Source organism: Ovis aries, chromosome 12, assembly GCF_016772045.2.
Source record: "Ovis aries strain OAR_USU_Benz2616 breed Rambouillet chromosome 12, ARS-UI_Ramb_v3.0, whole genome shotgun sequence".
NCBI classification, from domain to species: domain Eukaryota; kingdom Metazoa; phylum Chordata; class Mammalia; order Artiodactyla; family Bovidae; genus Ovis; species Ovis aries.
Window position 1 is genome coordinate 8,677,421 of NC_056065.1, and position 25,477 is coordinate 8,702,897.

The 25,477-nt window shown below is 35.4% G+C and overlaps 1 pseudogene; it reads right to left on the reverse strand.

The window, feature by feature from the left end:
- Nucleotides 1-584: 584 nt before the first annotated feature.
- Nucleotides 585-25,477, reverse strand: part of LOC101118039 (large ribosomal subunit protein uL24-like) — a 36,075-nt pseudogene continuing 11,182 nt past the window's right edge.

A 25,477-nucleotide genomic window follows, 5' to 3' on the forward strand; every position in this document is an offset into this window, starting at 1 on the left:
ACCAGCCTCAACACCTTATTAAAAAGCAGAGACATTATTTTGCCAATAAATGTCTGTCTAGTCAAAGCTATGGTTTTTACCATAGTCATGTATGGATGTGAGCGTTGGACCATAAAGAAAGCCAAAAAATTGATGCTTTTGAACTGTGTTGTTGAAGACTCTTGGGCGTCCCTTGGACTGCAAGGACATCCAACCAGTCCATCCTAAAGGAAATCAGTCCTGAATATTCACTGGAAGGACTGATGCTGAAGCTGAAACTCCAGTGGTCTGGCCACTTGATGCAAAGAACTGACTCTTTGGAAAAGACACTGATGCTGGGAATGATTGAAGGCAGGAGGAGAAGTGGACAACAGAGGATGAGATGGTTGGATGGCATTACCAACTCGATGGACATGAGTCTGAGAAAGCTCTAGGGGTTGGTGATGGACAAGGAAGCCTGTGTGCTGCCATCCATTATGATGCAAATAGACATGGCTGAGTGACTGAACTGAACTAAAATTTAATTATATCTAATGAAAAGGACTGTCATGTGTGTTTTTAAATAATTTCAACAGTTTTTAATGAAAGCTGTTGACAATATGACTTTATTCCTGCATCTTCTCAATTGTTTCTTCCGTATATTTGCCCTTTATTTTCCTACTTGGCCAGATTTGGCTTTCCCTTACAGGATCTTTATGCAGTCTTCGTCTGGTTTTAGTCTAGTGTTAACCTCCTTGCTGGAGTGAATGCCCACATAGAGAGTTGTACCATTAGCCTTCTCCTACTGCATTTCTTCAGTGTAGTTGACGCATTTCTTCCTGTAAACCTGGATTGCTTTGCCAATTTGCTGCGTTTTGTAGTGCCCTCCTACAACTTGTACTTTCTGAACTTCATTATCCTTTTAGAAGGGCAAGGATTGAACCTTTTACTTCTGTCTCAGCTCTTTAGAAAGAGGAGAAGACATAATTTTCCTGTGAATAGGGGAAGGCGCATTGAAATGTGTGTTTTTGTTCTTGCTTAGGTCAGAAGTCACAAAGGGATTTAACTCTTCTGACCATTTGAATCTATGAAATGGAGCATGAACAGACTAAACCCCCTCCAAAATGAATGAAATCAGGCCTTATATCTAGAGCCCAGAAAATGTACAGGACTTGGGTCCAAAAAATCTTCCAGTGGCCAGTGAGGCCTGAAAGTTTTACCAAGAAAGTACCCCAATACCATTTTTAAAAAAACTACCCTACCCAGACTAGACTCCATTGCCACAGACTCCCTTCCCTTCAGCTCAGCTCAGATTTCCAAGTGTCAAAACCCTCTTTCCTCTGGCTGGTGGTGCTAGGAGAAAGGTCAAGACCATCCCAGCCCCTCTGTGGCTACCAGAACTGGGCAACATGCCCTGAATGGATGGCTGCAGATTTCATACCTTGTCTCAGCAAATACTCACCCACTGGCCAATCATGTACTTTTTTATGGTTCAAATATATATGGTTCAAAATGTAGAGTATCCACAAGAAATAGAATGAAAATCACCAGGAATGATTATAAGATAAAGGTATTATTCTTAATTTTAAGTTATTATAAGAATGTAGTTGATAAAATGTTTTATTTTTCATTATATGTCTTTTTGTCCTCTTATACACATCCAATATTGTATTTTACTCCTGTGTTATCTTCAGTAATTTAAGGGGGAAATTTAAGTGAAATTACACCAAAGATCTTAAAATAAAAATCCAAAAGTAAAAATGAATCACTTTTTTTCTTAAACAAATTGAAAGGAAGACAGAATCACACATATGATAACACACAGTAATGAGCTCTCAAGCTCTCACTCTGTTTGTGTCATTGACCAAAGCTGCCACTCAATTGTGCCTCCTCAGACACATAATTGCAGTCATTCTCTAGCAAATCCTGATGAGGAAGTTATCTTTATCCAGAGCTCTAGTGAGCATGTCATGTTAAAATTAAAGCAGACAATGACCTTTATGTCTCAGTTCTCATTTCTCCAATAATTACCATTCTGCATCTGCACTTCAAGTAACAGATAAACAAGGTTAATTTGGGAAGATATAAAGAATCTTTCTGAAGTATTCTTTTTCCTCTGATAATAACTACCTAGAGGACGAACACACATGCTTAGTCACTCAATTGTGTCTGACTCTTTGCAAATGCAGGGACTGTAGTCTGCCTCTGTCCATGGGTTTACCCAGGCAAGAATACTGGAGTGGGTTGCCATTTCCTCCTCCAGGGAATCTTCCCCATCCAGGGATCAAACTTGAGTCTCCTGTGTCTCCTGTATTGGCAGGCAGATTCTTTACCACTGCACTACTTGGGAAGCTCTACTATGTTTACAATTCTAATTCTTTTTATAACCACTATCAATGGTCCACTTTCGATTCTCTCTCTAATGATAGTTTCTTTTTATATAAACTTAATTTTATTTGTATCTCTGTGGCTTTTCTCATGCCATTTCCTATAAGGATGTTTCAATAATCCAAGTTATCACCTTTCAAGTACTCTATTAATCAGTATTGCTTTAAATATCATGTTATGTAAAGTGTTGATCTGTGGTTCCATAGAATCCTGTACATATGTCTATCTGTATTGCTCACAATATTATATGGAAATAAATCCCTTTGTGTGTTTGAATTTGAATTTCATAGTAATAGACATTGCAAATTATTACATTCTATATTTTTCATATTTTGTCCTCAATAGTCTGGCTACCTTAGGAAAATTGCAAGCAATAAACTGGTATATTTGAAAATAATCCTGGAAAGATAAACAAGAAAATAAAACTGAAACTTAGAATTTCTAATTATGGAATTCCTCAGATGTTAAATAACATCCTCTTTTCTTGTATCTATTTCTTTATTTTGATTATCTAGACTTTGGCATAAAATGTGAAGCAAAGTAAACTTTATGAAAATTCAGTTCTATGTTGAACAGACCTATGCTCAAGTGAAAATGTGAGATTATAAATATATTGTTCCAGAAACAATTTAAATGTACCCTAATTGTTCACTGAAGCACTATTTACAATAACCAGAACATGAAAGCAGCAAAAATGGCTATTGACAGATGAATGGATAAAGATGTACATGTTATATATGATGGCATATTACTAAGCCAAAAAAAGAACAAAATATTGTCATTAGCAATGATATGGAGGGATCTAGAGATTGTCATACTGAGTGAAATAAGCCAGACAGAGAAAAGTAAATGTCATATGATATCACATATATGTAGAATCTAAAAATATGGTACAAATGAATTTATTTATAAAACAAGAAAGAGATTCATAGGTGTAGAAAGTAAATATGGTTACCAAGGGGGAAAGGAAGAAGGAGGGATAAATTGGGAGATTGGGATTGATTTGCACACACTACTATATATAAAATTGACACTAATAAGAACCTACTCTATAGTACAGGGAACTCTAACTCTGTTCAATACTCTGTAATGACCTATAAGGGAAAAGTTATCTTTAAAAAGTGGATGTGTGTGTGTGTGTGTGTGTGTGTGTGTGTGTGTGTATAATTGATTCACTTTGCTGTACAGCAGAAACTTACACAACATGGTAAATTAATTATACTCCAATAAAAATTAATAAGGAAAATTATATAATCTGACCTTCTATTTATTCTTTGAATGATATAGTTGCCTTCAGGAAATATGTGTAAGTAAAATAATTCTCTAGGAAGACATTAGAAAATGAAGACAGAAAAAAGAAATCTGATAACACACATTGACAGACACACACATACACCTTATATAAATATGAGAGAATGTATGAGAATTTCATTCAAATAATATTAGATTTATTTTTAATGTAAAAATATGCTAGCAGTTTGTGTCTGATGTCAGTGAATATGGTGGAGTAGGTAGTTCCAAAGGGGTTGTTCTTCTAAAAACAGAGTTAAAGTGAATGAAAACTGTCAGACTTATTTTTTTTTAACTCTTAATTAAAAAAAAAAAGTCAAAGGCTTATCTTTGTTGTTTATTCACTAATTCATGTCTGACTCTTTTGCAACCCTGTGGACTATATCCCACCAGGCTCCTCTGTCCATGAGATTTCCCAGGCAAGAATACTGGAGTGGATTGCCATTTCCTTCTCCAGGGGATCTTTCCGACTGAAGGATCAAACCTGCCTCTCCAATTGCAGGCAGATTCTTTACCACTGAGCCACCAGGAAAGCCACAAAGGCTTATAGCAGCCAAGTAAACACCTAATCAACTTAAAAATAGTTGGGGAGTTTTGAAGTACTTGCCTTTGTCCTACCTCCCTCCTGTCTCCAAGATGGTCTTGAAATGGCAACCAATATTCCAGTTTGGCCTTCTGGTCCCTTGTTCTGGAGGAAGGAAAGTTGATCTTGTTCTCAAATAGTTATTTTTATCTATTTTATTCTAACACTCACTTGTAGGACTGATGAAAGCATGTGCCTCTGCTTCACCTGATCGAGAACTTTCTCAGGGCAGGGAAGTGGCTACACAGAGGGCATTTCTCAAAAACCATGGAAGGCAAGTAAAGAACCCACTTCTGCCTAGAGCACATGATTGCAATTTGAGGGACAATAAAAAACTGCCAAAAGCCTGAGAGGAAAATTTGTGGAGAAAGGGTCTTTGAAGAATTATGGGGTTGAAAATCTCACATGAGTATTGGGGAATATAGGAAGCCATGTACATGCCCAGGGGAAGGTTTTTGTTAAAAACAAAAAACAAAAGAATCTGGGACGGCCCTAAACTTTTACCTCAGGCTGATCTTTAGGCTCTGCACAAACAGAAAGTGAAGACTAAGCAAGGTCTGTAACTAGCCATCTAAGTGTCAAAGGAGTGTTGCAACACAGGGCCAATGTGCAAAGACTAAGAGAATTGGGGGTTTTATTTTTGTCTCTAAACATTCAAAGGCACCTGTCAAATCAGAATATTAAAGAAGAGAGACTGCAGTCCACACATATCAATGAATACATTCTTTACAATCATAGACTAGAAAACTCACTGAAAATCCAACCAATTACAAAGCAGAAAAAGCAAGAACAAAAAAAATTTTAAAGTGGCAGAAGAATCTAATCACCAGAATTAACAAGTCATACTATTCAAAATGTTCAAGTTTCAACAAAAAATAATGAAGCATGCAACAACAACAACAAAAAGTATGCCCCACACATAGGAAATTTAACCAAAATTGTCTCTGTGCAAGCATAGACATTGGACTTGCTAGAAACAGACTCTAAGACTCTACTGTGTTACAGTCACAGACGTAAATGGAACTATGCACATAGCTAAAGGATATCATGCAATTAATGCCTCAGGAATCATGATATCAATAAAGACACAGAAACTATTAAAAATGAACTGAACCAAAATTCTGGAGCTATAAAGAATAAAATGTACAAAATGGTAGCATAGGTTTTTCTCTCTACAAAATAATAGTACACAAAATGTATCAGAATTTTTTGTTTAACTCTTGAAAAAAGTAAAAGGCTTATAGTAATAAAATAAATATAAAATCAAGAAGGAAACTTAAAAATAGTTGGAGCACTTTGAAATATTGTTTACTAAAATAAAAATCACCAGAGAACTTCAACAAGAGATTAAAGGAACACAAAAATGTATATATAAGAGAGATCAACTGAAGCTATCCAGTCATAGGAGCAGAAAGAAAAACTAACAGACATTAAAAATATGGAGAAAACACACACACACACACACACACACACACACACACACACAGCAATAAAAGGCCTGTAAGACATCATCAAATTTACTGATATATGCAGAGTAGGAGTCTCAGTGAGAGAGGAGAAACTGACAGAGTATGTGAAGATACAATAGATGAAAACTTCCCAAATGTGATGGAAGACATGATTTTACACAAAGAGAATACATGATGAACTCCAAGAAAAATGAATAAAACAGTATCCACAATGAGATACACAATTTGAACTGTCTAAAGAAAAAGACAGCACCCTGAAATCAAAAGAAGAGAAGCTACTTATTATTAAAAAATTTGTTGCCAATATTAAGTGTAAACTTCTTAGCAAAAATGATGGTGCCAAGAACGTTGAAGGGTGGCATTCCTAAGCTGTGAAAAAACAACAATAACAAAAAAATAACTGACTGAATTCCACATCTGATGAACAAAATTTAAAAATCAACAAGAAATTAAAACGGTTTATGACATATGGAACTATACTCAATATCTTGCAATAACTTGTAATGAAAAATAATCTGAAAAAGAATATATATACATATGGGCTTCCTTGGTAGCTTAGACAGTAAAGTGTCTGCCTACAATGCAGGATACCCGGGTTCAATTCCTGGGTCAGGAAGATCCTCTGGAGAAGGAAACGGCAGTCCATTCCAGTATTCATGCCTGGAAAATCCCATGGACTGAGGAGCCTGGTGGGCTACAATCCATGGGGTCACGAATGAGTTGGGCACGACTGAGCAACTTCACTTCACTTTATATATATATACACATATATATACATATACATACATATATACATATACATATACATATATACATGCTGCTTCTGCTGCTAAGTTGCTTCAGTCGTGTCCGACTCTGTGCGACCCCACAGACGGCAGCCCACCAGGCTCCCCCGTCCCTAGGACTCTCCAGGCAAGAACATTGGAGTGGGTTGCCATTTCCTTCTCCAATGCATGAAAGTGAAAAGTGAAAATGAAGTGTCTCAGTCGTGTCCAACTCTTACCGACCCCATGGACTGCAGCCCACCAAGCTCCTCCATCCATGAGATTTTCCAGGCAAGAGTTATATATATATATATATGTGTGTGTATATATACATACACACATATATATATTTGCATTTATGTATGTTATATACATATATCAGTTTGATTCAGTCACTCAGTTATGTCTGACTCTGTGTGACTCCATGGACTGCAGCAGGCCAGGATTCCCTGTGCAATACCAACTCCCAGAGCTTGCTCAAACTCATGCCCATATAGTTGGTGATGCTGTCCAGTCATCTTATCCTCTGTCACTCCCTTCTCCTCCTGCCTTCAGTCTTTCCCAGCATCAGGGTCTTTTCCAGAGTCAGCTCTTCTCATCAGGTAGCCAAAGTATTGTAGATTCACCTTCAGCGTCCATCCTTCCAAAGAATATTCAGGACTGATTTCCTTTAGAATTAACTAGCTTGATCTCCTTGCAGTCCAAGAGACTCTCAAGAGTCTTCTCCAACATCACAGTTCAGAGCATCAGTTCTTCAGTATTCAGCTTTTGTTATGGTCCAACTCGCACATCCAAATATGATTACTGGAAAAACCATAGATTTGACTAGATGGACCTTTGTTGGCAAAGTAATGCCTCTATTTTTTAATAGGCTGTCTAGGTTGGTCATAGCTTTTCTTCCAAGGAGCAAGAAGGAATCTTTTAATTTCATGGCTTTAGTCACCATCTGCAGTGATTTTGGAACCTGTCACTGTTTCCCCATCTATTTGTCATAAAATGATGGGACCGGATGCCATGATTTTTTTTTTTTGACTGTCTAATTTTAAGCCAGCTTTTCCACTCTCCTCTTTCACTTTCATCAAGAGGCTCTTTAGTTCTTCTTCACTTTCTGTCATAAGGGTGGTGTCATATCTGCCTATCTGAGGTTATTGATATTTCTCCCAGCAATCTTGATTCCAGCTTGTGCTACATCCAGCCCAGCATTTTGCACAATGTACTCTGTGTATAGTTAAATAAGCAGGGTGACATACTTCTTTCTCAATTTTGAACTAGTCTGTTGTTCCATGCCCGGTTCTAACTGTTGCTTCTTGACATGCATACAGATTTCTCAAGAGGCAGGCAAGGTGGTCTGGTATTCCTATCTCTTGAAGAATTTTCCACAGTTTGTTGTGATCCATGCAGTCAAAGGCTTTGGCATAGTCAATAAAGCAGAAATAGATGTTTTTCTCTCTTGTTTTGTCAATGATCTAACAGATGTTGGTGATTTGATTTCTGGTTCCCCTGCCTTTTCTAAATCCAGTTTCAACATCTGGAATTTCTAAGTTCATGAAATGTTGAAGCCTTGCTTGGAGAATTTTGAGACTAGTTTCCGAGCTTGTGAGATAAATGCAATTGTGTGGTAGTTTGAACATTCTTTGGCATTGCCTGTCTTTGGAGTTGGAATGAAAACTGACCTTTTCTATTCCTGTGGCCACTGCTGATTTTTCCAAATTTGCTGGCATATTGAGTGTAGCCCTTCACAGCATCATCTTTTAGGACTTGAAATAGCTCAGCTCAAATTCCATCACCTCCGCTAGCTTATTTCCTAAGAGTCAGCTAATTTCTGACTCCAGAATTTCTGGCTGTAGGTGAATGATCACACCATCATGGCTATCTGGGTCATTAAGATCTTTTTGTATACTTCTTCTATGTTCTTGCCACCTCTTCTTAATATTTTCTGCTTCTGTTAGGTCTATACCATTTCTGTCCTTTATTGTGCCCATCTTTGCATGAAATGTTCCCTTGGTATCTCTACTTTCTTGAGAGATCTCTACTCTTTCCCATTCTATTGTTTCCCTCTATTTCTTTACATTGATCACTGAGGAACTGATCTTTCTTCTCTCTTCTTGCTGTTCTTTGAAACTCTACATTCAGATGGGTATATCTTTCCTTTTATCCTTTACCTTTACCCTCTCTTCTTTTCTTCACTTTTTGTAAGCCCTCCTCAGACATCACTGCAATTAAAAAAAAAAATTCCAGATAACAAAAGTTGAAAGAATTAGTTGTTTGTAGACCTATCATATAAAAATGCAAAAGGGGGCCTTTAGGGTATAAAAACAAGTACACTTTACAGTAACTTGAAGCCATACAAAGAAATAAAGAATACTGGCAGAGAAAATTACACAACTAAGTCCAAAATCAATCATTATAATATTTCTTGTTTAAAATCTCTCCACTTGTACTTATATGATTTAAAGGACCAATGGATAAAATAGATATAAACATTTTAATTGGTATATAATGTATAATATGTAATTCATGATGACAAAAAAAAAAGTCAAGAATCATGCATCTATATAAGAATTCAGTTTTCATATACCATTGAAACTAGGGTGCTAATAAACCAAATAATTTACTATAAATGTAAGAAGCTAATTGTAATCTCTAACATAGCTGCTAGAAAATAATTTTAATATAGATATGAAAGGAATTAAAAACAAAATTGTACACTAAAAAAATAAACACAAAAGGAGAAAATAATTAAGGAATTGGAAAGCAACAAATTATATGATATATATAGAAAACCAATAGCAAAATGGCTATTTCCATATCAGTGATTAAATGTAAAGGATAAAAATCTCCAATATAAGGCAGATATTATTGAAATGGATTAAAAAACAAAATAAGCATGGCCTGACTATTTGCTGTGTTCAAAGGACCCATATTTTATTTAAAGACACAAAATAAATGGAAAGTGAAAGCTTGAAATACAATATTACATACAAATAGTAACCAAATGAGAGCCAGACAGGCTATACCAGTATCATAAGAAATAGAATTTAAGTCAAATAATAGTTTAAGGGACAAAGAAGGACATCATACATTGATAAAAGTGTCAATTTATCAAAAAGATATGACAAGTATATATGTATCTAAAAATAAAGAGATATTCAAGAATTGCAACTTTTGAGTTTTGAATTTTGATATTCCCTTCAGTCAATACTTTATATTTTATCCATACCAATTGTTTGAAAATATAAATATTTTTGAGTGATAAAAATAAACATTTTTTTATGTTACATTTCTTAGTATTTTAAATATGAGCAAACCAAATCAAGTAAAAGTGCTGTGGCTGAACATTTTGCAGAGAGTGTGCCCCAAACAAAAATTTCTATGCTGAAGCCCTGTCCCCCATTATGATTGTATTTGGACATAATGCCTTGAAGGTAGTAATTAAAGTGAAAAGAGGTCAAAGGATGGTGCCCCTAATCTAATAGCATTGGTGTCATATAAGAAGAGGGAGAGAGACACCACAAGCACATACAGAGCAAAGGCTATATGTCAATAGAGTAAAAGTGTCTTTAAGCTAAGGAGAGAGGCTGTATCAGAAATCAATATTGCCAGCACCTTGATCTTATATTTCCAGCTTCCAGAATTATGAGAAAATACATTTCTCTTGTGTAAGTCAGTCTGCGGTATTTGTGTGCATTGTTTCCTTAGTCCTGGTATGGATAATATGTATATCTTTATGGTTAATATGTATGCCATACATAAATTTCTTAATATAATTAAAAATTTTAAGAGATTGGTTGGTTGATTTAATCAAGTGAAATTTTGTGTAAATTTTTTTGATGAAAGTTTCAATCCAAGTGTATAGCTTTAACTTATTGGAATTATGAACAGTATTAACATAAAATTTATTCCATTTCAAAGAAAACATGAATATAGGTCATATATCTCTTATGGCCATCTGAAATTTGCTTGCTAATATTTTGTAAGACAATATCTATATTCATAAATATGACTTAGCTTAAATATTTTAGAGTTATTCAGCTTAGAATTCAGATTGCTTAAAATTAATGCTGCAAAGAACAATATGGCATAGGAACCTGAAATGTTAGGTCCATGAATCAAGATATATTGGAAGTGGTCAAATAGGAGATGGTGAGAGTGAATATCAACATTTTAGGAATCAGTGATGCAAAATTGACTGGAATGGACAAATTTAGTTGAGATAACCAGTATATCTATTACAGTGGGCAAGAATCCCTTAGAAGAAATGGACTAGCCCTCATAGTCAACAAAAGAGTTCAAAGTGCAGAACTTGGGTGCAAACACAAAAATTACAGAATGATCTCTGTTCAGTTCCAAATCAAACCATTCAATATCACAGTAAGCCAAGTCTATGGCAAAACCATGAATGCCAAAGAAGCTGAAGTTGAACAGTTCTATGATGACCTACAAGATCTTCTATAACTAGAACCAAAAATAAGATGTCATTTTCATCATTGGGGCCTGGAATGCAAAAGTAGAAATTCAAGGCATACCCGGTGTAACAGGCATGTTTGGCCTTGGAGTACAGAATTAAGCAGGTCAAAGGCTAACAGAATTTTGCCAAGGGAATGCACTGGTCGCAGTAAGCACCCTCTTCCCACAACACAAGAGACAACTCTACACATGGACATCACCAGATGGTCAATAACAAAATCAGATTTATTATATTCTTTGCAGTCAAAGATGGAGAAGCTCTATACTGTCAACACAAACAAGACCAGGGGCTGACTCTGACTCAAATCATGAACTCCTTACTGCAAATTTCAGACTTAAATTGAAGAAAGTAGGGAAAAATACTAGATTATTCATGTATGACTTAAATCAAATCCCTTGGCGATCACACAGTCGAAGTGACAAACAGATTCAAGGGATTAGATCTGATAGACAGAGTGCCTGAAGACCTATGGATGGAGGTTCAGGACATTGTATAGGAGGCAGTGATCAAGACAATCCACAAGAAAAAGAAATGCAAAAAGGCAAAATCGTTGTCTGAGGAGGCCTTAAAAATAGCTGAAAAAAGAGAATCTAAAGGCAAAGGAGAAAAGGAAAGATATACCCATCTGAATGAAGAGTTCCAAAGAATAATGAGGAGAGAAAGGAAAGACTTCCTCAGTGATCAATGAAAGAAATAGAGGGAAACAATAGAATGGGAAAGACTAGAGATCTCTTCAAGAAAATTAGAGTTATGAAGGGAACATTTCATGCAAAGATGTGTACAATAAAGGATAGAAAGAGTATGGACCTAACACGAGCAGAAGATATTAAGAAGAGGTGGCAAGAATGCATAGAAATACTATACAAAAAATATCTTCATGACCCAGATAACCATGATGATGTGATCACTCACCTAAAGTCAGACATACTGGAATGCAAAGTCAAGTGGGCCTTAGGAAACATCACTATGAACAAAGCTAGTGGAGGTTATGGAATGCAAGCTACGCTGTTTCAAATCCGGAAAGATGATGCTGTGAAAGTGCTGCGCTCAATATGCCAGAAAATTTGAAAAACTCAGCAGTGACAAGACTGGAAAAGGTGAGGTTTCATTCCAGTCCCAAAAACAGGCAATGGTAAAGAATGTGCAAACTACTGCACAATTTCACTAATCTCACATGGTAGCAAAGTAATGTCAAAATTCTCCAGGCTGGGCTTTAATACGGAGAAGGCAATGGCAACCCACTGCAGTACTCTTGCCTGGAAAATCCCATGGACAGAGGAGCCTGGTGGGCTGCAGTCCATGGGGTCGCGACTGAGCGACTTCACTTTCACGTTTCACCTTGATGCGTTGGAGAAGGAAATGGCAACCCACCCCAGTGTTCTTGGCTGGAGAATCCCAGGGATGGTGAAGCCTGGTGGGCTGCCATCTACGGGGTCGCACAGAGTCGGACACAACTGAAGCGACTTAGCAGCAGCAGCAGCAGGCTTTAATAGTTCATGAACTGAGATCTTCCAAATGTCCCAGCTGGACTTAGAAAAGGCCGAAGAACCAGAGATCAAATTGCTAACATCCACTGGACCATAGAGAAAGCAATAGAGTTCCAGAAAAACATTAACTTCTGCTTTATTTGCTATGCTGAAGCCTTTGACTGCGTGGATCACAACAAACTGTGGAAAATTCTTCAAGAGATGGGAATATCAGACCACTTTACCTGCCTCCTGAGAAATCTGTATGCACATCAAGAAGCAACAGGTAGAACCAGACATGAAAAACAGACTGGTTCCAAATTGGGAAAGGAGTATGTCAAAGATGTATATTGTCACCCTGCTCATTTAACTTATATGCAGATTACATCATGTGAAATGCATGGCTGGATGAAGCACAAGCTAGAATCAAGATTGTCTGGAGAAATATAAATAACCTCAGATATGCAGATGACATCACCCTAATGGCAGAAAGCAAAGAACTAAAGAACCTCTTGATGAAAGTGAAAAATGAATGAAAAAAGCTGGTTTAAAACTCAACATTCATAAAAAGAAGATCATGTCATCTGGTCCTATCACATCATGAGAAATATATGGGGAAACATTGGAAATTGTGACAGACTTTATTTTCTTGGGCTCTGAAGTCACTGCAGATGATGACTAAAGACATGAAATTAAAAGATGCTTGCTCATCGGAAGAAAAACTGTGACTAACCTAGACAGCATATTAAAAAGCACAGACATTACTTTGCCAACAAAGGTCCATCTAGTCAATGCTATGGTTTTTCTAGCAGTCGGGTATGGATGTGAGAGTTGGACCATAAAAAAGCTGAGCATCAATGAATTGATGCTTTTGAACTGTCATGTTGGAGAAGACTCTTGGCAGTCCCTTGGACTGCAAGGAGATCAAACGAATCAACCCTAAAGAAAATTAGTCCAGAATATTCACTGGAAGGACTGATGCTGAAGCTGAAATTCCAATACTTTGGCCACCTGATGCAAAGAACTGAGTGTATGGAAAAGACCCTGAAGTTGGGAAAGATTGAAGGCAGGAGGAGTAGGGGATGACAGAGGATGAGATGGTTGGATGACATCATTGACTCTATGGACATGAGGTTGAGCAAGCTCCAAGTGTTGGTTATGGACAGGAAAGACTGGCATGCTGCAGTCCATTGGGTTCCAAAGGGTTGGACACAGCTGAGTGGTTGCACTGAACTGAAACTTAATGTAGCCTATATTTTCCACGATGTGTCTGCTTTATAAAATGAAAATTGTTATTTATCATAGAAATAAGGAAGAGTCCATAATTTGAATTTAAATTTTACTAACTTTTAGAAACCATTAGTTGGTGCTTTTGTTTTTTTTAATTTTTGATTTGATGACTATTTACTCTGAATATTGAGTCATTAAGTTATTTGTACTTCATTGGATTAATTTTATGAAATTCTGGCTCTGCTTGAGTATAATTTCTTATAAGGCTTTCAAATTCATTGACTCACCATCACACATTTAGTTATACATACAAACACATGCATACCCACAGATGCAAACATATATTTTAGCTATTCCATTTTAGTTACTCTTTGTTTTTCTCTTTTCATTGTTGTATAGATTTATCAGTAATCATTTCATCTTTTTTAAAGCTATCGGTTCCTGAATTATTTAATCCATTTTACAGATTTTATTTCTTTGTTTTTGTGCATTAATTTCCATCTATAATTTAACTATGTTTCTTTTATTTATTTGAAGCAAATTATTAGTTAACTTAAAAAATTTGCTGACTGTTTAACAAACTTGGTCTGTTCATCTCTAACTAAGCATAGCTTTAGGTTTCAATTTTGATTTAAACATCATTTGTTATATATTTTGTACATTTCTTTTATTACCTTATTGTTGTGTCTTATATTTTATACTTCTAGTATTAAATTGTTAGGTTTTTATTTATGTGTGCATGTTTGTGTATTTCCTATGCATTAATGTAACTGACAAGTGATATTACTTGAACAATATATTTTATAGGAGCTTTCTTCAAGTTTTCTCACTAACCTAAAATATAAAATTATTTAAACATACTCATAGATACTGATATCACCCACATGTATTTTATGTCTAGTATTGTTTGCTATTTTGGTAGCTAAATGTTGGAAATAGATGCCAGGGGCCCATTTATTTTTCTGGAGACCATGTTTCAAGGCATCACAGTAACAGAGGTTGAAACAATCTTAGGGTGTTTAGGGTTTCTGGTACCTAGAGCTCTTGGTTTGTAGATATTATTTCCAAAAGTTAATGTGAATTAAAGAAAAGATCCTTTTTCTATATTAATGTTATGACTCTTGGTACCAAATACAGGCACAAAAAAAAAAAAAAGAATGCCTTTATTTTCTATATCCTTGACTTCCTCCAAGTACATTTACACTTTCACAAAATTTCTAGAATATAATAAATATCAATCAACATAGCAAATTAAAAAAAAAAAAAGTGCCTCTAGAAACAATCTAGTATACAAACAGGTTTTTCGACCTTAAATGTCAACTCACCTCCCCTAAATCAGCTGAAAATCATATGATAAGTTATAAGAATTTAGGTTATATGAGACTTTAATCATCTCCTGGTTTTTAGATTTTCCTATAGAGTTGAGTCTAATATCGGTCAATCAGTTTGAACTATGCAGAATCAGTCATTTTATTAAATCAGAAGAGTCCAGACTTGCAAGCTTAGTTTTGTATACCACTGACAAAATGAGACCATAAAGTAACTTAGGGTCATACCATTTAAGATATTTACTACTGTACCACAGTACATATTTTCATGTTATTTAAGATACTTATTACTATACCACAGTTACATATTTTCATGTTAAACAATGAAAAGGGTTAAGTAAGTCCCAGGCATGCTCTATGATGGGTAGTAAGCTAAAATTAAGACCACCTTGAAAAGAGTCCAAGTCTTTAAACCACCATTTTCTAAAGTTTATCAACACCAAGGAGAAGACCAGATTGTGCCAGTTTTACTACAAGTAGAGTACATTCCAATATGTCTCGCAGCAGATTTTGAGAAGGGCTGTACAGAGTTCAAGTTGTAAACCAAAATCTTACATCTGTATCTTTTAATAATCATGGATTAACTGTAACGAGGAAAGATTGCCTACTTAAACCACTAGATAGGTTTTCTTACTCTTTGAATGTTAATCACATTTCAACCTTTTCTTTTACCCAGACTACATCCAAGATAACTTTGGCTTTTTTTTTTTTTTCTTTACTATGTTACGGTATTTTATAATAAATGGTCAAGGAAAACTTAAATGAACACCTGAAATTAGCAGCAGGAACTAGAGAAGGGATAGAATGCTTCCAAAGTCTACCATGTATCAACTTACAGGACACCACATGGTTAGGAACTTATACAATAGCAAGATTATCAATACTGTTAAAATCTTGATGTATTTTACAAAAGGAGTTATTACAAAAAGTAATTGAGAAGGCATAACACTATTTTCAGAATGAAGGAATAAAACCGTGGTCAAAGATACTTAAATATGTCAACACATTAACCATTTAATATTTCACATAATTTCATACTTCTGCATATTATCTCATTTTCCTTATTTCATTGACAAGTCAAACTCATGTAGAGTTATGTAAAACATTCACCTGCATTTCCTTCCTTTACATAAAATTTTAATGTGATGTTGCCTTGTTCTGTTTGGTACCTGGTGAGTCTAAATTACTTTCCTTTTTAATTACAGTTTTGGACTTTGGCATCTTCTTTAAAATTTTGATCTAAATAATTTTTAAATAATTATTTTCATTTCTTTTTTGACTTTGTCACCTTGACAAAATTTGAATAAAAAAATCACAAGGTATGCAAAATAAAGAAATATCATCAGAAATTAAATTAAGAATTATAGCAGATAATATAAAAACAGCTTTTAAAATGCTCTAATAAAAATAATGAAATACTTCATCTCAAAATGATGATACATTTACAGTGAAACTCTTTCAAGTACAATACTAACAGAAGAAAAATAAGATGACTCTGTTACTTTTTATTCTCAAGTACCATAATTACAGATTATGAGGGGAAAAAAGATCATAAACAGTCAACATCCATTACACAAATGTGAAGTCAGAACTGAGTCTCAAATGTGATGAGAATTCATAAAAGCAAAATATAACACAACAAACTTCCAAACCAGAAGTTACATTTAGGACTGCAAACCTATATGTGTGTGAATTTGTTTGCAATAATATATATTTTTTTCCTTAGCGCCTTTCTGCATATTTTTCCTACTAGTAATAGAAAACTTTCTTAATATTATACAGAAGATGTTTGTCACAGTAAACATATATAATTTTTTCAATGAATTTTTTAAAAATATAGCTGAGTATATTTCAGCCTATTTCAGCCCCATTAAAAGACTTAAATTATAATAATTTCAAGGCAATGCATTCTATTAATATTTTTGGCATTATAATAGAAAATCTAAGTCATCTTCTAGAATATTGATTATAGTATAATGTCCATACCATACTAAATCCCATACATAAATATACACACATAGTAATAGAAGACTCCAAGACTTGAAGGTGAGTCCCCTACAAATATTAAATTTAATATCTTTATGTATCAGTTTTGGGAAGGTCTTTTTAATTCTTGTTATCCTTATCATGATAAAGTAAAACAGTATTTTACTATCCATGTATAGATAAAAATGAAGGGATGCATGAATCATTTTGGTAAACACTGCCAATGTGATAGATTATAGGTCCAAAAATATAGAATGATAGAAAATAATAGGATTATTAATAATTCTATTAATAAAAGTAATAGAAATAATGAAAATAGCATTAATGAAAATAATAGAATTGCCAAATTATCCACTTACCAATTTTGATTTCACAGGATGTTAGAGAACAACAGTATTTTTTCCATGAATTAGTCTGAAAAAAATGAGAGGAATATGTAAAAACCATAAAGAAAGATACCGGCCCACTGGTATTCTAAAAATAACATAGCAGGCATTTCCTGCTAAACACCAGCAAACTGTTCCTGAAAATTCAGACTTATATACAAAAATACTGATTAGAATACTTTCTGTAAATCAGGTAATTTTAACACTAACACCACATCTCCAATCTGTTTCCCCAAAATACAACTAAAATAGCAAACAGGCATACAGACACATGTATATCCAAAAAGCAATCTACTGTGCTTTCTCTAGTACCAATATGCTCTTAACAATTGCTTTGTGTATTTTTTACATTTCTCTCTTAATTTTTCTCTTCTCCACAAGTTTATTCAGCACATTTGAGTCTTGTGATACTATACACACTGACAAAAGTATGGATTAAATATAGGAGGCAAGGTGGAGATACATTCTGATACACACAGTTGCAAAAATCATGACACAGAGTATGATACTGTGATGCTTTTCTTAAAGTCAACAACATCCAAGACAGACAAATCTTTGAGGATGCACAATGAGTTTTTCAAATAGCTCCATACAATTATCAGTTGTTATCAATAGAATTTAGAATACAATTCTAGAGTTTTTGTCCATATATAGTTAATATTAATATTTTATTAATACAATGAGATAAAATATAAATGATTTCATGTAAGCATTAGTCAGAAACACTGAACTGAGAGACATGTATGGTTTATGATATACTGTTGGGGCTTCCTGGGTGGCTTAGCTGGTAAAGAATCCACCTGCAATGCAGGAGACCCCAGTTTGAACCCTGGGTTGAGAAGTTCCCATGGTGAAGGGATCTACTACCCACTTCACTATTCTTGGGCTTCTCTGGTGGCTCAGACAGTAAAGAATCTGCCTGAAATGTAGGAGATCTGGGTTCGATCCCTGGGTTGGGAAGACACCTTGGAGGAGAACATGGCCACCCACTCCAATGTTTTTGCCTGGAGAATCCCCATGGGCAGTGGAGCCTGGTGGGCTACAGTCCATGGGTTGCAAAGAGTTGGACATGCTCACACGTGATATACTGTTACAAAAATTCAAACATTGGTCTACTGGATTAAATATTAAAACAGAAGGAAATTTTGGTCTACTCATATCTGCTCAAGGATTTGGAACTAATAGTGCATAAATATACCACATCGAGAAAACAAAATAATAGAATAGAATGTCAAAGCCTTGCTAGAAGACAAAAAAGACAACAAATATTAAGAAATGCTTGGATGTCAAGCATGTATTTGTCAAAGATGTCAAAGACATATTTCATTTTGCATACAGTGATAGAAATACTGTTAGCTACCTGCCTCTATTCAGGATTAACATCTTCTGAAATAATACTTACAAATATTCGTTTTTCAAAGTAATTATTAGGAGCATGTCTCATAAATATGTTTATATTTTGTAAAGTTTCCCTCTTCAAATCGGACCATCTGGGATAAAATGCTGTATCACATTATATCAATAAACTGAATTTATCATGCCTTTTTTAAATAGCCTATAATTCAAACAAAAACATGTACTCTCAAGGTGTTTTGAATACTAAATTAGCTAAAGAGGGTCTGGTTTATAATCCAACAGGATAATAAGCTTCAAAAAATATTATCCCCAATGCATTTCCCTATTCCATTTTGGCTATGCTTGATTTATGTTTACAAAAATTTTCATAAGTTGTTCTACTGAAAATGAATTCTCATTTATTATTATTTTTGTAAACTTGTTTGAAACACCATATCTATTTTTATGTCAATGTATATACATCTTTAATTTCCAATGTAAGAAATAAATGCTTTTTTGTTTTTTGTTACAGACAATTTTCTATGATAAATTAAGAAAAAAAATATTTCTCCCCAAACTCATTTGAAGTACACTGTTAATGGAATTAACTTTTCAGTTGTTGCACGGATTTTTTTTTTTTTTTCCAAGAACAACAGATGGACTTTCAGTTTCCATTTCTGCCTATAAAGAGCTTGGAAGTTATCACACTACCCTAACAGGTAAAATACTGAACAGACTGGAAATCAACAACTCTTCCTGGATAAAAAGACAAACACAGGAAAAACTACTACCTTCAGGACAAGAGAGACAGACAGGCAAACACACAGAGGCAGGCATGTCTTACCAGAGCAGAATCTAGGGAGATGAACCACTGCAGGAACCAGAGCCAACATAGGAAAATCTGTACTGTAATTGGTGAATTGCTGGGGGCTCACTGCAGACAAGTCTCAGAGCTACAAACTGCACAAGATGGTGAAATTTACCTCTAGGAGCTTAGCCAAGTTCTCACTGTAAATATCAGAGAAAAATCCTTTCTAGTTTCTGTCATGAGGCTGTGGAAAGGAACCATTTTGAGAGATGCCGAAACATTCTGTCTGGTTAATAAGGCCTTTTTGCAGGAGAAACTCGTTAACCAGAGCCTAATCCTCTGGGGGTTTGATCAGAACTAAACTGATTTGGAGGGTCTTTCCTGGTGGTTCAGCAGTAAAGAATCTGCCTGCCAATACGAGAGACACAGGTTCAATCCCTGGGTGGGGAAGACCCCCAGAGAAGGAAATGACAACCCAGTCCAGTATTCTTGCCTGGGAAATCCCATGGATCAGGCAGCCTTGCAGGCTATAGTCCATGGGGTCACAAAGAATCAGACACAACTAACTAAACAACAAAGACAATCATAGGACTACAGGATGCTTTCTCTCCTCTCATACCTCATCACCACTTCACTAAAGGACTATTTACAGAAGTTTCTTTTTACCAGTACATCACATCTGGATATCATGAAAAAAATACAATGCATACTAAAAGGAAAAAAAAAAAAAGAAAAAAAATTAAAGGGACAGAGCAAGCATCAGAACCAGGCATGGCAGGGGTACTGATATGATTAGACTGTGAATTGGAAAGGAATACGATTAATATGCCAAGGATTCTAATGGATAGAGCAGATGCTTCAAAAACAGATAAAAATACTTTCAATTTTTCACCATTGAGGATAATGTTTGCTGTGGATTTAATACAGTATTGTAAAGTAAAAATAAAATAAAAAGATATTTTCTCTCTCTCTCTCAAAAAAAAAAAAAAGATAAAAATATAAGCAGGGAAATGCAAATTATAAGAACAGACCCAAAGTAAATGACAGAGATAGAAAACGAGAGGGGAACAGAAATAAAGACTGTCTGTGATGGGCTAGTTAGGTGACTGTGCATGGGTGAGGATAGACTTTCTGAGCTTGAGAATGTATCACTAGAATCCTCAGAAACCGAACAGCAAAGAGAACAATGACTGACAAAACTGACGAGAGACTCGAAGAACTGTGGGACAACTACAACAGATACGCATGTAAACTCCAGAAAGAGAAGGAAAAGAGAAAACGAAAAGAAAAACTGAAGAAATATTTGAAACAAAAATTGATAATTTCTCCAAATTAATATCTGACACAAGACCAAAGATCCAAGAAGCTCACAGTGTTGCCAGAACTTCTCCAAGTATTTGTTTAAAACTGTCTAACTCCCACCCTTCCCCAGCATTTAACATAAATCTTTAAGTAAGGGGTTCACAGACAAGAAAGGAATCAATAAAAAACCCACACCATATGGGACCAGCAGGGACCAAGATGGCAACAAATCAGACCTGCAACAGACCCTGAGTCTCTTTATACACGGTGCTACTATATTTGCATATTAAATGACACGCATACCAGTAGTTAGGACTAGACACTAAGTATCACAAAAAGGCAAAAATTGAGGGACACCTAGTCCCTAGAAAAAGCCCTGCCCCTTACCCACCAACTAATTATCATGTCTCCCCATCATTAGCTTCACCCTTACTCTTCCACCCTTTGTCTCTACTCTTTATAATTAAATTTCTCTCTCCAGGTGGGAGAAGTTTATCTGTGAACTTAGCTTCTACTTCTCCATTCTTTGACCACTGAATAAAGTCTGTGCTGTATTGATCTCAGTTTTTGTTTTGTTATTTACCTCCTCAAACTAGAAAAAGAAAAGAATCTTCCCACTCAGAGGCTGGGCTAGACCTGAGAGTAAGATAATTAGACTCAATTTAGTAACAAGAGAATATGAAGAAGGATAAATTTAAAAAAAAAGAAAAGAAAAGAAATTACACCTCAGCACAGCACATATTTTTCAAAGTATACAAAATCAAAAATAAACAAAAATCTTCTAAAACAAGGTAGAGGGAAAATGCATTTTCCCTAGAGAAGAACAAAGAATAACATACAACTTCTCTTTGGAAAACATGAAAACAAGAAGAGAATAAACAAAAATATGTACAATGTTGGTAGACAACAACCACCAAATTAGATTCTGTACACTAGGCAATTATCTTTCAAAGGTGAAGGAGAAATAGACTTTCTGACAAACAAAAATTGAAAGAATTTGTTCCTAGTGGACTTGCCTTGAGAAAAAAGTTAAAATAAGTTCAGAAGAAAGAAGGAAAATAAGTTATAACCCCAGATCTACATACAGGAAGAGCATGAAAGAGAAATATATGAAGATTAAAAAAAAAAAGACTTTCATTTTTCTTATTTTTAATTGATTTTATAGATAACAGTCTGTTGAAAATAAAAGCAGCAATATGATATTCAACCATGTATGCTTATGTATATGTCATATATATGGTAATTTATCCTTATTATAAGTGAAATGATGGCAACAATGGTATAAGGAATGAAAGGAAATTAGGGTTAGTTTCAAAAGATGTACACATTACCTGGGAAGTTGTACAGTCCTAGTTGAAAGTAGATTGGCACATCATAAATGTATACTGAAAACTCTAAAACAACCACTAAAAAAGTGAAAAAAAGAAACATAACTGAAATACTAAAAAGAGAAAAGAGAATCATTACATGCTCAAAAATACAGGTAACTAAGGAGAGAAAATTGTGGTTTAATTGCAGGCAGGTTCTTTACCAACTGAGCTATCAGGGAAGCCCTAGGAGAGAAATGGAATCATATAAAATCATGAAAGTCCCCAAAGGAGTGACAGACAAAAGCAGTTACAAAGAACAAGGGAACAAAGAGGAAACAGGAACTAATACAGTAGGTACTAGTCCAGCTCTATTAATAATCACTTTGAATGTCAATGGCCTAACTGTACCAGTTAAGAAAGATATTGCCACAGAGGATCAAAACCATACTCAACCATGTGTCATCTATAGGAAACTCACTTTAAATACAGATAGAGTAAGAGCAAATGGATGGAGAAAAATATACCATGCTAACACAAATGAAAGGAGATCAAACCAGTCAATCCTAAAGGAAATCAATTCTGAATATTCATTGGAAGGACTGATGCTGAAGCCCAATACTCTGATCATCTGAGGTGAAGAGCCAACTCATTAGAAAAGATCCTGATGCTGGGAAAGATTGAAGGCAGAAGGAGAAGGGATGACAAAGGATGAGATGGTTGCATGGCAACACTTACTCAATGGACCTGAGTTTGAGCAAACTCCAGGAGACGGTGAAAGGCAGGGAAACCTGGCGTAATGCAGTCCATGTGGTCACAGGGTCCGACACAACTGAGCGATTGAACAAGAACAACACAAATGAAAAGAAAGCAAGAGTAGTTATACTAATTCAGACAGAGCTGACACCAAGGAAAGTCAAAGACACAGGACTTACATAATGATAAAGGGATTAATTTTTAAGACATGACAATTCTTAACATGCATATGCCTAACAACAGAGTATCAAGCAATGTGAGTGAAAACCTGGTAGGACTTACAGAGAAACAGATGAACCCAACATCATAGTTAGAAACTTTAACACCCCTTTGCCAGATGGACAGATCTAGCAGCCAGAAAATCAGTAAGATACAGCTGAAAGCACCAAACGCTATCTATACACTGTTGATACTAAGTATAAAATATATAACTAGTGAGAACCTATTGTATAGCGTAAGGAATTATATTCAATGCCCTGTGGTGACCTGAATAGGATGGAAATCCAAAAAAAAGAGGGGATATATATATACCTATAGCTGACACACTTTTTTGCACAGCAAAAACTAACACAACATTGTAAAGAAACTATAGGGCAATTGCAAATTAAAAAAAAAAAAACCCTACACTCTCAATTAAACAGGTAAAATTGACATCTAGAAAGCACTTCATCCAACTATAGCGGAATGCACATTTTTCTCAAGCACACATGGGACATTCACAAAGATAGACCACGCTATGAGCCATGAAAGTGTGTAGTTGCTCAGTCATGTCCGACTCTTTGTGACCCCACAGACTGTAGCCTACCAGACTTCTCTGTCCATGGGATTTTCCAGGCAACAGTACTGGAGTGAATTGCCATTTCCTTCTCCAGGGGATCTTCCCAACCTAGGGCTCGAACCCGGGTCTCCCACATGGTAGACAGACGCTTTACAGTCTGAGCCACCAGGGAAGTCACTGTGGCTGTGGCTCACACTGTGAGCCATAGAACACAGCAAATTTAAAAGAACAGAAATAATACAATGTCTGCTCTCAAACTACAAGAAACTAAACCAAAAATAAATAGTTATATGAAGATAACTGGAAAAGTCCAAAACACAAGGAGATTAAACAACACACTTCCAAATGACACATGGGTCAAATAAAATTTCAAGAAAAATTAAAAAAAAATACTTTTGAATGAAAAAGTGAAAGCAATTTATCAGAATTTGAGGAATACAACAAAAGAAGTACTAGAGGAACTTTTATAGCATTAAATGTACGTAGTATAAAAGATGAAAGATCTAAACTCCAACAATAGAAGAACTTTCCACCATAAAAAAATGGCAAAATAAGAGCAAATTAAATTCAAAATAAGCATAAGTTGAAAACAAAAAATCAGTACAGAAAATCATCAGAACGAAAAGGTGATACTTTGAAAAAAACTGATAAAATTAATAATCTTTTAACCTGGAGAAGGAAATGGCAACCCACTTCAGTATTTTTGCTTAGAAAATCCCATGGACAGAGGGGCCTGGCAGGCTACTGTCCATAGGGTCTCAAAGAGTCAGACACAACTGAAGCAACTTAGCATTTAACTAGGATAACGAAGAAAAAAGAGAGCAGATGCAATTGCTATTGATAATATCAAAAGTGGAAGAAGGAAATTTACTGCAGATACCATGGAAATGAAAAGGATAATAATGAAATAGCTATGCCCACATCGTTGATAATATGGATAAAATGGACTAATTGCTAGAAAGACAATATGCCATAACACACCCAAGAATATATAGATGTGTTGAATTAATCCTAAATCATTTAAAATGAATCAGTAATTAACAACCTTACAAAACAGAGAGCACAAGAAACAATCGGATTCATTGATGAATTCTATTAAACATTTAAGGAAGAAATTATAGCAATTGTACCTCACTTTTTTCAGAGGATAGAAACATAAAAACTACTTTTAGCACACTCTATGAGGTCAGCATTACACTGAAATTACAAATTTTACTGGAGAAATACAGACCAATGTCTTTTTCATGAACATAGATGTAAAATTCTAAACACAGCTGTCAGCAAATAGTATCTGTTGTTACTGTTGTTCCATTCCTCAGTTGTGTCCAACTCTCCGTGACCCCATGGACTGGAGCACACTAGGCTTCCCTATCCTTCACCATCTTCTGGAGCTTGCTCAAACTCATGTCCATTGAGTTGGTGATGCCTTTCAACCATCTCATCCTTTGTCCTACCCTTCTCCTCCTCCCTTCGGTCGTTTCCAGCATCAGGGTCTTTTCGAACAAATCTGCTCTTCATATCAGGTGGCCAAAGTATTGGAGTTTCAGCTTCAGCATCAGTCCTTCCAATGAATGTTCAGGATTGATTTCCTTTTGGATTGACTATTTTGATTTCCTTGCAGTCCAAGGGACTCTCAGGAGTCTTCTCCAACATCACGGTTCAAAAGTGTCAATTCTTGGTGCTCAGCTTTCTTTATAGTCCAACTCTCACGTCTATACATGACTACTAGCAAAACCATAGCTTTGACTATATGGACCTTTAATGGCAAGGTAAAGTCTCTGCTTTTTAATATGCTGTTTAGGTTTGTCATGCCTTTTCTTCCAAGGAGCAAGCGTGTTTTAATTTCATGGCTGCAGTCACCATCTGCAGTGATTT